A 14,386-nucleotide genomic window follows, 5' to 3' on the forward strand; every position below is an offset into this window, starting at 1 on the left:
TTAATATTCTATCTAGCTATAAATCTGGTATTTATAATGCACCCTTTGCCATGGTAGGTGGCTGTCAACAAAATTATAAAAAACAGTTGGTCTCAGGAGCTCTGTCCCCTCGTGTTATGCCTGAGAACTTTGATAGTTTGTTTCTGTGTTTTTAAAACTAAGCTTTGGAACACGTGACATGTATTTTGAGTGAAGTGGTGCCAGGCCTTTCTATTAAGGTTGTGGGGAAGGCTTTTGAGAACAGATAAGTGGCTCATTCAGCTCTGAAAGCAGCATTCTACCGCCAGGGGCCAAAACCTGAAGAAGTCCTGTTCTGTGAGCTTCAGCCAGGTACCATCAGCTTCGGAATCGCTACTGAACTCATCTGTTGTGGTAAATGAAGCAGTGCCCGATGTCACCAGGACTCAGCTATTTGAGGGCTTTGAATGTCAAAACCAGGAAATGGATAAATTACTGGTCAGGGAACCAGTGTGTGGAGCTTTGGAGGGATACACAGTTGTCACCTCTGTTTCTTAATAGGCACCGTGTTGACCTAGATAGAGCTTACTCAAAGCCTCCACTTTCATTCTCAAGCATAGCTCACTGCAACAGTCTATCCTGGAAGTAGCAAATATATAGATCACTGTGGTCATTTCCATATCTAGTAGGAAGAAGTGAACCAAAGATGGAGAGCCATATGTCTGCCACTGTCATTATTTGGGTATCTAAGAGTAATAGAGTTGATTATGGCCCAAGATTGTGTATTCACCTTGAGAGAGGACAAATGCCCTCAAATGATGCTTGACATTATAGATATGGCTAATTCTTCAAAATGTTTTCCTCTTCCTACCAACATTGCCCAGGTTTGTTTCAACCAGCTGCACTTTATCCAGGAGCTTCTCTTATGACAGGTGCTGAGAGATGGTGTTCTCTATATTTGAGATGAAAAACATTTAGAGCTGGGCTTTGTCAGCATGTGGCTGGTGTTGGAAACCATTGTGTATCATGATCTCCCACATTCTGCTACACCCACCTCTCGCTTTCTTCATTCTGCCAGTGATACCAACTTCAGTTCCCACTTCACCTCCTCGCCTCACTCCTGTGTCTATGCATTATTCCAAACTGTTCTTTGTGCTCTGAATGTCCTTCCCAAACCACTGCTCTTCATTCAAATCTCTCTAAAAAGAGGACTGCATAGACATTTAAATTATCCATCAGTTTTTTCCCCCAGTGCATTCTTTATTCTGCATGTCTCTCTTGTAAACTGTAAGGTGTTTGGTGCGGGGGATTATCTTTATTTTGTGTATTGTACAGCACTGAGCACACTGTCCGCACTAAACAAACCCTAATCAGAGGAAATAATAAAATCATTCTTAGGCAACTGAAGAAACTCTAGTAGACGGTGGAACAAGCTTAGTGGGTAATTTAGGCCTCTGTCCAGACTCAGAAATACAAGGAGATATCTAAATTCTCCTGTAAATAATAAATGCTTGGAAGATTACTCTGAGACATGCACAGGGTTAGAATTTTTTTCTGAATTTTTCCAGTTTTGGTTAGCTAGCTCAACTGAACAGCAGCTTCTTGCTAAGAAACCAGTTGAAATCAGCTTCTGCTGAACTGGGCAGACTCCTGATTGCACAGAGCAAACGTAGGTAATCACAGACACAGGAAAAATTGATAGGAGACTTTCCATCTCATGAGCTGGCCAATGAACCTGATTCAAATTTGAAATGCATTGTGAAGAAAGCTTGAAAAAGTTCACAGGTATCCAGATGAAGACAGGCAGGGGGAAAAAGTGTTTCTGTGCACATTTTCCAGACAGCAGCAATATGTGAGTAAAACCCTAGGGCTTCATGGTGGTGGTTGGACTGTAACTAGTTCTGATTTGAAATACTTTGGCAATTTGAGTAGTTGGTACAGATGATGAGTTGATTTTTATATAAACTGGTGCAGTTACATGGAAAGGTTGGGAACTACTGTCATAATTTGCATAAGATAATATTTTGGCATGTCATATAAATTCTGTAAACAGATCGTTTATAATTCAGTGAACGGGCCATCACTTTCTGTCTTGCATCTTTCAGAGTGATCAGTGTAATGATACATAAAATCACAATTCATTTTAAATGGGAACCATTTATTAAAGAAAACATCTATAACTACAGACAAACAGACTTTCATATAGCTTGAGTTTTGGCTTTGTCTCAAGATCTTGTTTACCAAGGACCACATCCTGTCTTGTGAGGACTCAGGGCCTGCAGCAGAAGCGGCTCCTGGACACTCTGATGGGGGGAGGTGGCCTGTAGTAGGCTGCCTGATTTACTGGTTGGAAGAGTTAGAAGACCAGCTCTGAAGCCCAGCCGCAGCAGTGCAGTGGCTGCTCAAAGCATTCACCTATGGCTGTGATAGTTCTGTCTGCTTATTCCAGCCCTGATCCTGCCTCACTTCACTCCAGGGAACTTGGTCCTGACCTTTGGCTCCAATTCCTGACTCTTGACTTCAGCTCTGACCCTTAGCTCTGGCATTTGGGCTCTGATTCCTGGCTACCAACCCTCGCTCGAATCATGAGGCCTGATTCCTGCTCCAGGGGCTAGCTGACTGCCCATGTCCTGGTCACTGACACGCTGAAATTTTATGCTGCACACAGAGTAATCCAGTGACTGAATGGTATAATGCAAATATACATATTACAATAAGAGGATGTTTTAGATGGACAGCTGAGTCCCTCCCCTCAGCCAATCAGATTGTTTGGGGAGAGGGCACTCCAAAAAGCCCAAAACAGAATGGACAAGAAGCCTCTCTCCTGTGAGAGGATCTCTGAGGAAGGATGCCTTAGCCCTCTAGACTTAAGAATTTTGTTTTGGGAGTTTAATTCTCTAGTGTGTGTTCCAGAAGAGAATGTTGGGCATATGTTTCATCATTATTATTTGGTTGTTAGAGGACCTGTTAATTTTTTTGTCTTACTGTTATTTAAGGCTGTGATTCTTACTGATCTCACTGACTCGCTGTCAGTACAAGTCTTTTACTTTATCTCATTCCGACCGGGAGTAAAGATCCTTGTATGTTTGAAGATGGTGAATGTCCTCCCTTGGGTGAACCCACCATGTGTCTGATGTCCACATAGCCTTAATAACTGGAACATCCACAGCATTTCCTCCAGAGTGTATTGGCCATTTCTCCTGCCTGCTAATGCTAACCAATTTCAATGCACCACTGGTAACATGGGATCAGGATCAGGACTATCTGGGGCAAGTGGTAGTCAATGCAAATCTGAGACCCATATTTCACTATAATTTCACACCTGTTGGCTGTTGCTCATTTGTAAAATACAACACTCACTCACATTACCTATAATGTAAACTGTATGCTTATGTGTTTGTCTCTCAGCCCAGCAGTGCTTCCACATTTACAACGATTATGTACTAAAATAAACCTGATACATAAGCTTCCATTTCAACTGCTGTAAAAACAAACCCATAATACAGTAGGCAATGTGTGGCTGAGATGCTTTCCTTCTAAACGTTGTGATGTCTGACTGAGCAGAAACAATTTTCATGGGGCGCACTCCAGAGAATTACAGTGCAGTGATACTAAACGTTTAGGTTATAACTGAAAACTCTGTCCAAATTACATTTGTAAAGTGGCCATATATAATTTGAATGAGAGCCTGAGTGTAGCGTTTTTGTTTCTTCATCTGAAATAACTGTTTAGCCAAAAATCTCAAACCCACTTGCATTTGAATTTCACATGCCAGGCTATTGCTCTATGAAAGTCTCCAGCTAAAGAAAAGACCTAATGATGAGCGGGGGGGTTGGGATGCATTATTCACTTGTGTAGATATACACACACATGTATTTTAATTACAGCAGTATTCTGATTTCTGATTTTAAAAAAAAAAACAACAAAGCCATGAGCCATGATGACTAAATCAGGTTTTGAGGGTACAACACTGTCACAGCCACATTTTATTTTGATTAGGTTACATTTGAGGTCTGCCCCACAAAATAGGAAACGTAAGAAATGTTTCCAACTAGAAAAGGAACAGAAGGTGTGCAAGCACAGCTCCTGGTCAGGGAAGCATGACTTGTCAATAATTAGGTTCTGCGCATACACTGTTAACTCTCTTTTAACACCAGCTGCTCGTTGTCAGCTTTTCTCAATGGCTAATAACAGACATTGCATAGTTAAAGAGGTCATGAACTGAACTGGATCTATCCAGAATAGCTCTTCAGTGAAGAGTGAAGATCTTCGAACAGCAGTGAAAGCTTCAGAGGGATGCCTCATGGAACAGAGAATCCTATGTGTTTACTAGTATGTTTATACAGGAAGTGAGGTTTCGCCTTATATTCAGTTCTTGTAACTAGCTCAATTGGTAACTCTCAGACCTTTCATTTTCTCTATGTGGAAGAAATTTTCATCAGGTCATCACTAACTGGAAACTATCGTTCAAGCTCTTAATAAGGGTTGGCCATTCACTTCAGCAATAGCATTGTCCTGAGGGTGACACAGGTGGAAGGGGAGCAGATGCTGCAAGCGTCTGGGCACAGACCCGGTCCTTGTGCGGCAATGAGGCCAGCAGAGTTAATACTGGAGTGGCGTGGGAAAGTGTCCTGTTGTGGTGGATGAAATAAGGCAGCCCTCCCCAGACACCTTCTGCGAAGGATCGCAGAGTACCTCCATGGAAGCTTCCTAGAGATCGCTGTGGAGGATTCCCGGGCCATCCCTGTGCACATAAACAGTCCTTCCCATGGGACATCCTCTGCGTAGCTGGAGTGGCCACCGATACCTACTTTTTTTTTCAGAATAAACATAAAAACATAATAGCATGAAACCCCTACAGTTTGATTGGAAACGTGTGCTCACCAGAGGGGCCTTCCCTGGTATCATGCTCTGCCATCACCTGGTCCTGTGAAGGGATGGGCTCCCGGGTTAAAAACAGTTCTTAGCTATTGGGGAGACTGGATCCTCCGCTTGCCCACCTCACATTCTCCTCTTCCTCATCAACAGTGTCCTCCTCTTTGTTGCTTGAGGTCGCCCAGGACTCGTGGGAGGTATCTATGGAGTGTTTTGGGGTAGTGATGGGGTCACCGCCAAGAATCACAGGCAGCTCCTCATAAAAGTGGCACGTGTGTGAGGCAGAACCAGAACGACTGTTCACCTCCCTTGTCTTCTGGTAGGCTTGCCGAAGCTCCCCTATTTGCACATGGCACTGCTGCGTGTCCCTGGTGTAGCCCTTCTCCCCCGTACCCCGTGCAATATTGGCATAGATGTCAGCATTTCTTCTGCTGGATCAGAGTTCTGCCTGCACACACTCTTCTCCCTACATAGCAATAAGATCCACCACCTCCTGTGTGCTCCATGCTGGAGTGCGTTTGCGGCCTTGAGTCTCCATGATCCGCTGCGGTGGCGAGTTCTCCACGCTGATCAAACAGGAAATGAAAATTCAAACATACCCAGGGCTTTAACAGGGGGGCAGCTGTTTCCTGTGTACCTGGCTGACATGCAGTGGAGTTGAAAGTGTTCTCTAGAACGGTCACAGCGGAGCTCTGTGGGACACCTCCTGGAGGCCAATTCATTCGAATTACACAACACAGTGTCTACACACTATCCCCATGTCGACCCATGGCTGTTGAATCAAGCGCTACACCTCTTGCAGAGGTGGAGTACCGAAATTGACCTTAGAGGCCACTTAGGTCAGCGGAAGAGACTCGGTAGTGTAGACACACACATTATTAGATTTACTTAACGCGGCTTATGTCGACCTAAGTTTGTAGTGTAAACCAGGCCTTAAAAATAAACATTAGCACTTGTCAACTATTAAAATTAAATTAGAAGTAGAATAAATGTAAAAGATAAAATCATTAGAATCCCTCAATTATTAATTAAAAACCTTAAAATCTATTAAAATTTGTCAATTATGACATGACATGCAACAAAGCACAGGTATCCCTTAATTCAGTTATTTGTTACACATTTTGAATAGCACATCTGAAAGCTGAGAAGCAGACCTGAGGCTGCTCTAAGCTAAACCAGGACAGGGTGAAGCCAGGAAGAGAATCAGGAAGCTGTAACTGGCTCCCTTTACTACACTGAGCAGATCTCAGTTGCAGCAGAGAATCTTGCTGTCTATTAACACACATACACAAAACAATGTAAAGCCACAAGAAGGAAGAAGCCTCTAGATTTGAAGGATGTTTAGAAATTGCAAGCATCTATTTAGACTCCTACGATATGATGCACATTTGCATGGCCTCCCCATAATTGCAGCTGGACAGAATACTGGTTTGATAGTGATTTCTGCAGTTTGTATTCTGCTTTTATTGCCAGTATACAAACACATGACTACCTTTACAGATCATGTTTCCTTCCTCTCCCACAGATGTTGAAACTATCAGTGTTGGAACAGGAGAAGAGCGTGGAGAAACACGCAGAGAATGCATGTCTTTATACTGTGCTTATCACTGCGATGTCTGACCTGGGTTTCTTGGCTTCTGAATATTTCACCGACTCTGCTCCACAACAGCCCAAGCTGCCGGTTTGGTCACTGGGCACTTGCCTGTGTTCTCTCACTTCCAGTGAGTACATTTAGATCAAGCACTCCTAGACTCTGCCCACAAGGAACATGTCCAACTTTGGCTCATTTCCCTAGTCACTTCAGCCTCATTGCTTTCATTTTCCAGAGACCACATGGTTCCTGAAGAATGGAGAAATGAGGAGAGAACCACTGCATGAATAAGTGATAGGTGATGAATTAATAAACAACTCTAGGAGACAAAACTGAATTCACTGGAGCATCAGAGAGCTTTCCTACAAAGTGTTATAAATGCAATAAAGGGACTAAAGTGTGGTAGTGCAGTATTAGAAAGCCCCTCTGCTGGTCTGAACAGCTCAGTAAATGTAGAAGTTATACATTTTTCATGTAATGTTCACAATTTATTTTAGCGACTTTTGTTCATTGTGGTTTCACAATTTATTTCAGCAACACTGAGTTTCAGTCACTGGAATGCTGTGCTGTGCTCATTTCCCACCCCCCCCCCCGCACCACCCGCAACAACTTTTTAAAAATGAAAGCAAGGACAGCAGCTTTTTTGCATTGTGACTAGGTCTGTTCTCTCACCTCCTGTCCCTTTATCCCCATTTTTGACCCAAAATAATCTACTGAAGGTTATATTTTTATTTTAGACCACTTGGTAAAACCAGCATTGTTGGTTGCCAATGGCTGTGAAGTTCAGGGATCGCAAGTCCTTCATTACACACAGGGCTGGATATCAGATGCCAAAGCAAGGAGAGGGAAGACACTGCATTAATGGAATCTGATCTTTCATCATGAGATATCAGGGCTCTTCCCTTGAGACCCTCTGATTTAACTGCCCTACCATAATTTCAAGGCCACATATACACATACTACAAGTATTAGTACCAGCCACAGAGCAAACTTTTTTTCAGTCTTCTCTAGTCAACTGCATTTATGTATCTGAAATGGCTGTACAATTTGCAAAGCAAGATTTCTATCTGAACCATGCTTAGCACAGCTCTCACCAAGCTGACTAAGGCAGAGGCTCCATTTTATTCGTACCTGGTAAAGCTGCTGCTGCTTCCAGACCTCACAAAGATAATGGTTTAAATTTAGTTAACATACAGGCTGCCCATGCTGTCCAGCCACTGTAGTAGAGTTGCTGAAAATTGGCAAAGTCCAGTCTACTGTCTCAATACCACCTGCAGACATCACAGCCGTTTAGTCTAACTACTGACTGGAACTCAATGTAATGTCTTATCTGAAAGTCAGCATTTCTAGTAGCTTAGCACTCCCTAACACCATGAAAGGGCATCATTTCTGTATTGACCGAGAGGAAAAAAGGAATGTCTATTAAATTGCTCGTCCTTCTTTCTGCAGCATCTTGATGTTCCTTGGTGGCAAGTCATCCAGTAATAAGTTGATCAAACTCTGCTTGGTGTGTGACCTCTGACAGGATCAAAGCATAAGGCAGTAAGGCTACAGACATGAGAGGTACGGCAAAGTTAGAGTGGTCAGGGATTTAGACTCTGATCAGAACTGGTGCTGAGCATCTGCCATTCACACTGACCTGTATGGGAATAGAAGGTAATCAGCAACTCTCACGATTATGTCCTTAATTAATAAGTGATGTTCCTAAGCTTTACTTATTTACTTGTGACTTTTAGAAAATATCCCCACTGACCCAGCTTCTATATTTATAGAAAAAACACAGAGTTCAATACAGAGAAGCAACTATCCATGCAAAATTCATTCAAATTTAAAAGTAGATTAAGACCAGAAATGTCATTTTTGTTACATTTAAAAGTCCATGAAAAATATCCTCTCTCCTTGTTCTGCCTTTGCTGAATATACACTTATCTCAACCACTTCTTTACTTCTGTTCATTTCCTTGTAAACTGATTACGGTACAGCAGCAACCACTGAAAAAAGCAATTTAGGAAGAGGGAAAGCGGGGCAGGTGAGCTGAGGTGACAGAGGTGGCAAGGGAGCAGATACTGCAAGCATCTGGGTACAGACCTGGTCCTTGTGCTGCAATGAGGCCAGCAGAGTTAATACTGCAGTGGCATGGGAAAGTGTCCTATTGTGGAGGATGAAATAAGGCAGGGTCACCTAGGGGAAACAGGGAAAGTTTTCAATGCTAGCCCTTAAACTGCAAACAATTCAACAAGTAATCCGCCCCACATTTGATGAAATCTGGGTTGCACAACCATGCTTTCCAAATGTTCCATGGTTGTGGTGGAAGGGATCACTGTGTATGGCAAGCAGCACTGGAAAAAAGGGGGTGTGTGTTAGCGGCTTCCTGTTTATCTCCCTTCCCCCCAACCTGGTGCCGCTTTTGTGAAAAGCAAACTATTTGGGGGCCTTTACACTGGTGCCTGTCTTCAAGCACCCTCCAGGTTGTTAGAGGAAAGGGGGCTTTTCTCAAGTTCCAACCTGCAGTCCCAAGGATGTCTTCATAAAAGCAGCAGCTCAAGACCTCTTGCCCATGGCTCCTGGCCTTACTCACCATGGCTGGAGCAGCAAATTGAGTCTTGCGATAGCCAGTGGTTTGGATTACATTGTGGCTTGCAGTGAAGTGTATTGAGGGGTGTTTTTTTAATAAAAAAAGAATTAACCTTGCACCAGAAACGCTGTATGCATTATCAATGCTACCCTTGTGCTAACCTAATAAGCAAACAATGCCAGTGACCTTTTAAATATCATCACCATTTTTCACTTGCTCAGCCTATGGTTGAACCGGTCCTTACTGCTGTCCAGGCTTCCTGTGTATGGCTTCATGAGCCATGGGAATAAGGGGTAGGCTGGGTTTCCCAGGATCACGATTGACATTTCAACATCACCAGTGGTTATTTTGCAATCTGGAAAGCAAGTCCCTACTTGCAGCTTTCTGAACAGACCTGTGTTCCTAAAGATGTGTGCGTCATGCACCTTTCTTAACCATCCCACGTTGATGTCGGTGAAATGCCCCCTATGATCTACCAGCACTTGCGACACCATTGAGAAGTATTCCTTTTGGTTTATGTACTCTTTGGCAAGGTGGTCTGGTGCCAAGACAGGGATATGCGTTCTGTCTATAGCCCCTCCACAGCTAGGGAACCCCATCGTGGCAAAACCATCCACTATGTTCTGCACGTTGTCCAGAGTCACTATCCTTCTTAGCAGAAGTCTGTTAATGGCCCTGCAAACTTGGATCACAACAGCTCCCACAGTAGATTTACCCACTCCAAACTGATGCCCTACGACCAGTAGCAGTCTGGCACTGCAAGCTTCCACAGAGCTATCACCACTCACTTCTCCACTGTCAGAGCAGCTCTCATTTTAGTATTGCTGTGCTTCAGGGCTGGGGAAAGCTCTTCACACGGTTCCTGGAAAGTGGCCTTACACGTTCAAAAGTTCTGCAGCCACTGTTCATCATCCCACTGCCGCATAATGATGCGGTCCCACGAGTCAGTGCTTGTTTCCTGGGCCCAGAAATGCCACTCAACCGTGTCAAGGTGATGTGTGACTGTTACCAGCAACTGCAAATTGTTCCGCTCTATGTCTTCCAGCAGGGCTGCTTGCATGGCATGACAGTGTTTGGCATGACGGCTCCTGTATGGGCGGTGTAAATACTGCAGGATAAGTTGCGAGGTGTTTGTAATGCTCACAACAACGGTGTACAGCTGAGCGGGATCTATGCTTATGGTGCCATGGCATCCATGCGGGTAACCCAGGCTTACAAAAAAAGGCACCAAAAAGGCTTGGTTTGTTTGCCATTGATTTCAGGGACGGAGGTAGGAGGGGAGGGAGGTAAGTGCATCATGGGAGGCTAATACCATGTTCCCATAACCACCCACTCCAATGTTTTGGTCCCATAAGGTATTACAAGCCCAACCCAAAATTCTACTCGGCTATGTGCTCTGTGGGATAGCTATCCACAGTGCAGTGCTCCATGCATTGATGTAAGATCTGCTAGTGAGGATGCATGCCGCCGACACAATGAGCGTAGTGTGGACATGCAAGATTGACTTGCTGAAATCGGAGGCTTGATGTTGACTTACATGAAGTCAACTTAACTTTGTAGTGTCGACACGGCCTAAGTAATTTTTTTAATTGAACAGTTTTTAATTTTTTAAGTAACAATTTGCTGAATGTTCATCACCTTGAAGGAGAAATATTGGACCATTTGAGGGACAAAAACATTAAACGTTATTAAAATGCAGAGAATAGAGGTCTGTTTGCTAGAAGGGTCTTCCCTGCCCATTCCTCCTATTTTTTGAGGGAGCATATATAATAATGAAAATGATAGAAAGGACTAGCCTGTTTTTTCCTCTCCTGGAGGTACTCAATGAAATTAAAAAGTAACATATTTACTTGAGAAATCAGAGTAGTCGGTAATGACTGAATTGTAAATCTCAGTCCCCAGCAAATGGTGATGAGAACCCAAGAACACAAAGTGGAAGGAGTACTTTGAAATGTCTGTATACTGACTTTAGCAAAAGTGGACATGCCAAAAAGAAATGGAAGAAAAAGATTTGTCACACAAAATATTTTCCCTCTGGAATAGGAAGCTGTGGAGGAGAAGGGATAGAGGCCTTAGAATCATAGAAATATAGGGCTGGAAAGGAACTTGAAGGGTCATCCAGTCCTGTCCTCTGCTCTGAGCCAAGACCAAGTAAACCTAGACCATGCTTGACAGATGTTAGCCCAACCTGTTCTTAAAAACCTCCAATAATGGGGATTCCACAACCTTCTTTGGTAACCTCTTCCAGAATGTAACTACCCTTATATTTAGAAAGTTTTTCCTAATATCTACCTTAAATGTCCCTTGCTGCAGATTAAGCCCATTACTTATTGTCCTACAGTCAGTGGACATGGAGAACAATTGATCATTGTCCTCTTGACAACACACACACACTACACAATATAATACTTTCCTGTTCCACTTCAGGATTTCAAAGTGCTTTTCAAACATTAATGAATATAATCTTAGAACCCTTTTGTGAGGTAGGCAAGTATCCCCATTGGACAGTCCCAGCTCGAGCCTCAAGACTTCATCTCCTACTCTTGTACACTTCCATGGTGATAAGGCATATCAGTACAAGATAGTCCTCAGAAGTCTGGATAGTCTTTTTGTGTGAAAAAAAGTAATTTAATATTAATCACCATGGTTGAAATCTTGGTCAATAGTAAGGCTCCCACTCACTTCAAAGGGGTGAGGATTTCACTCCAGGTGTTCACTCTGAATGGAGCAGCAAAGGAAAACTTTTCAAGGGTTCTTCTAGTGAGAATGATGAGACTTTTTCAGATGGGTGCCTTAGCGCAGGTGACAGGAACACTCCCCAGGGGTCTCTCTGGAATGAAATGATGGGGAATCTCCCAACATGAGCCCCTCACTCCCTATCTATTTGGCATACCATAGAATCTCAGTGTAACTAGAGACTATGGGATGGGCCAGGCTCTTATTGTGTATGTGTTTGCTGAACTACTGAACAGGAATGACTCTTGTGTCATTCTCAATACACAGGACAAACTAAGCAATGATGGAAATGGTCATTTTCAGCTCTAGGCCAGCTCTAAACCTGATGATGAAAAGTGGAAGGGAATGTCTGGTGGATTGGTTGAAATGAAGGGGAGAAAGCTTTCTCTCTTTTTCTGACATGAATTCCTCAGGGTTCCAATCTCTACAATTCAGCTTTATGCAATTATTCTGCTTTGATTTTTGGAATCACCTGACCTCCTGTATTAAATGCATAAGAAACATCTCTTCTGAACATGCCAGTTTGCTCCAAAGACTAGTGATTTTGTTTTTCAATTACTACATCTTTGAAAAATGTAAAGCAGCTATAGTGGACTTAAAACAGAGGTTAGGTTGTTCTGTGCATGTCAGGAATGATCCTTTTCCATCTGCAATACTGTAACTGTGAAAGTCCAATGGATTGTGGAAGAACAGTGACGCAATAAATACCACCAATTACCTGTGCCTGATGCATCTTCACTGCTCCCTGCTACATTGCCAAAGTCCATTGTAAATTGTGCTTTGGTAGGAGAAAAAATAAAAAGCAGCCTGTCAATTGCATTAGGGTGGATTTGAGAACACCAGTTCGGATGGATATGCCTCACAAAGTGCTAGTGTCAGACTGTCTCTGAGCCTTTCATGTCTAATGCACTGAACATCTCTTGTGCATGTAGCTCTTTTTTCCTTTTGCTGTCTTCTGTCTTAGCATTTAAAGTTAAATGTTTGTAGCTGTCACAATACTTTATAAAACAATAGGTGATTAATCCTGATATAATATTGTTCTTAAACACCTGATGTGGGGCATGGTGATGATTGATTAATCACAGTTTGTCTCCCTCTCTCCCGTTGCTCATGCTCTTGCTTGTTGTGTCTCTCCCTGCCCCAATTTAATTCAAATGGGATGTGGAATTGGGTAATTGGAAAGGTGCATATTTGTCTATGTCCATTAGATCTTTCTTAAAAGGCACCATTTGTAGGACTGTCTTTCTTATTGTGCCTTGGAAGTGTTTTTGATGTTGAGCTAAAGCAGGAGGATATTGAGAAGTAAACAGAGATTCTTCAAATTTCCAATTGTCTATAGCAGTTAGACCAACTTTCAAAAGGCATTTCAGAAAAAATGACCTTGATTTATAGGGTTTTTTTAATTCTTAACTGTTTGCAGTTTCCTCCCATCATCCCACTATTGCTGCTGCACTTTTAGATTTTGAAGAACCTGGAAACTAACAATTGATTCCTAATCAGCACTTTCCTTTCTGATTTGACTCTTTCTCTTCATATTCAAATGAGCTAAAACCAGCAAAACTCTTTGTGTTTGCTTCCTTCTGTGTGCATGAACTCTGGAAATAAAGGTCATGCCATCAGCTGGTGTAAGTGGGATGGCTTCACTGAATAATTTACAGTAGTTGAGGAACTGGCCCAGAATATATTTGTAAACAGCCCTTATAGTGCCAACATAGAGGCTTACAATATAGTTGCAATCTCCAACACTCACAAGTTGAGAAATCTTTAAAGTTACATTTGCCTCCTTGCATGTCCTGTACAATTTATAGTGTGTATCAAAGGTTTATGTTTAACTAGAGAAAAAGTTAATTCCTGACTTCTGATTGCTGGATCTCCCAGTGTTAATATTACGCTATCACTACTTAGTTTTTTAAGCAGAAAAAAGAAAAAGTTAAGGGAAAACGTCTGGGTGTAATCAGCTTGCAAATTCTTTGTACCACAGCTATTTGTCTTGCCCTGCTTTAAGACCTTTGAATCAACAAGGGTGCATCTAATCAGCTGTGCATATAACTAGCTGCACTCCATCTGTTTTATTGTATACCTATAGAGGAAAGAAAAATTTCTATGGGACATTCTCATAGCATAATTTTCAAACAGTCATATTCTGAAATCAAAACAAGCAAAGGCACTAGCCCTTAGTGAATGCAGATATTCTACATCCAGGTCAAATCTAGAGTTTCAAACGTCAGCCTTTTTTGTTGTATGGATGTATACCACTTGTCTATGGATAAAAGTAGGTTATCCATCAATGTGCTTCCTACCCTATCAGATCTTGATCTGAGCAGAGTAATTCATACTTTTGTAACCTCTAGCACTGATTCTAGAAATTCATTCTATGTAGGAACGAAGCAGCTGACAATGAAAAATCTCTAGCTGATTCAGAATGCAGCAGCACATCTACTCAATAACACAGACCTCTGAGAGCACATCACTCCCGTGCGCCACTCTTTGCATTTGCTCCCTGTGGGATACAGAATCAAATTCTAGGTTTTGATTCCAATATTAAAAACCCTCAATGAAATTAGCCCAGACCACTTGAGGATTTTCCTCCTTTACGTGACTGACCTCCCATAACCGTTATATTCCGCTGGCACAATGGAGCTGTCGGCCAC

Source organism: Chelonia mydas, chromosome 6 (assembly GCF_015237465.2).
Source record: "Chelonia mydas isolate rCheMyd1 chromosome 6, rCheMyd1.pri.v2, whole genome shotgun sequence".
Classification (NCBI taxonomy): Eukaryota; Metazoa; Chordata; order Testudines; family Cheloniidae; genus Chelonia; species Chelonia mydas.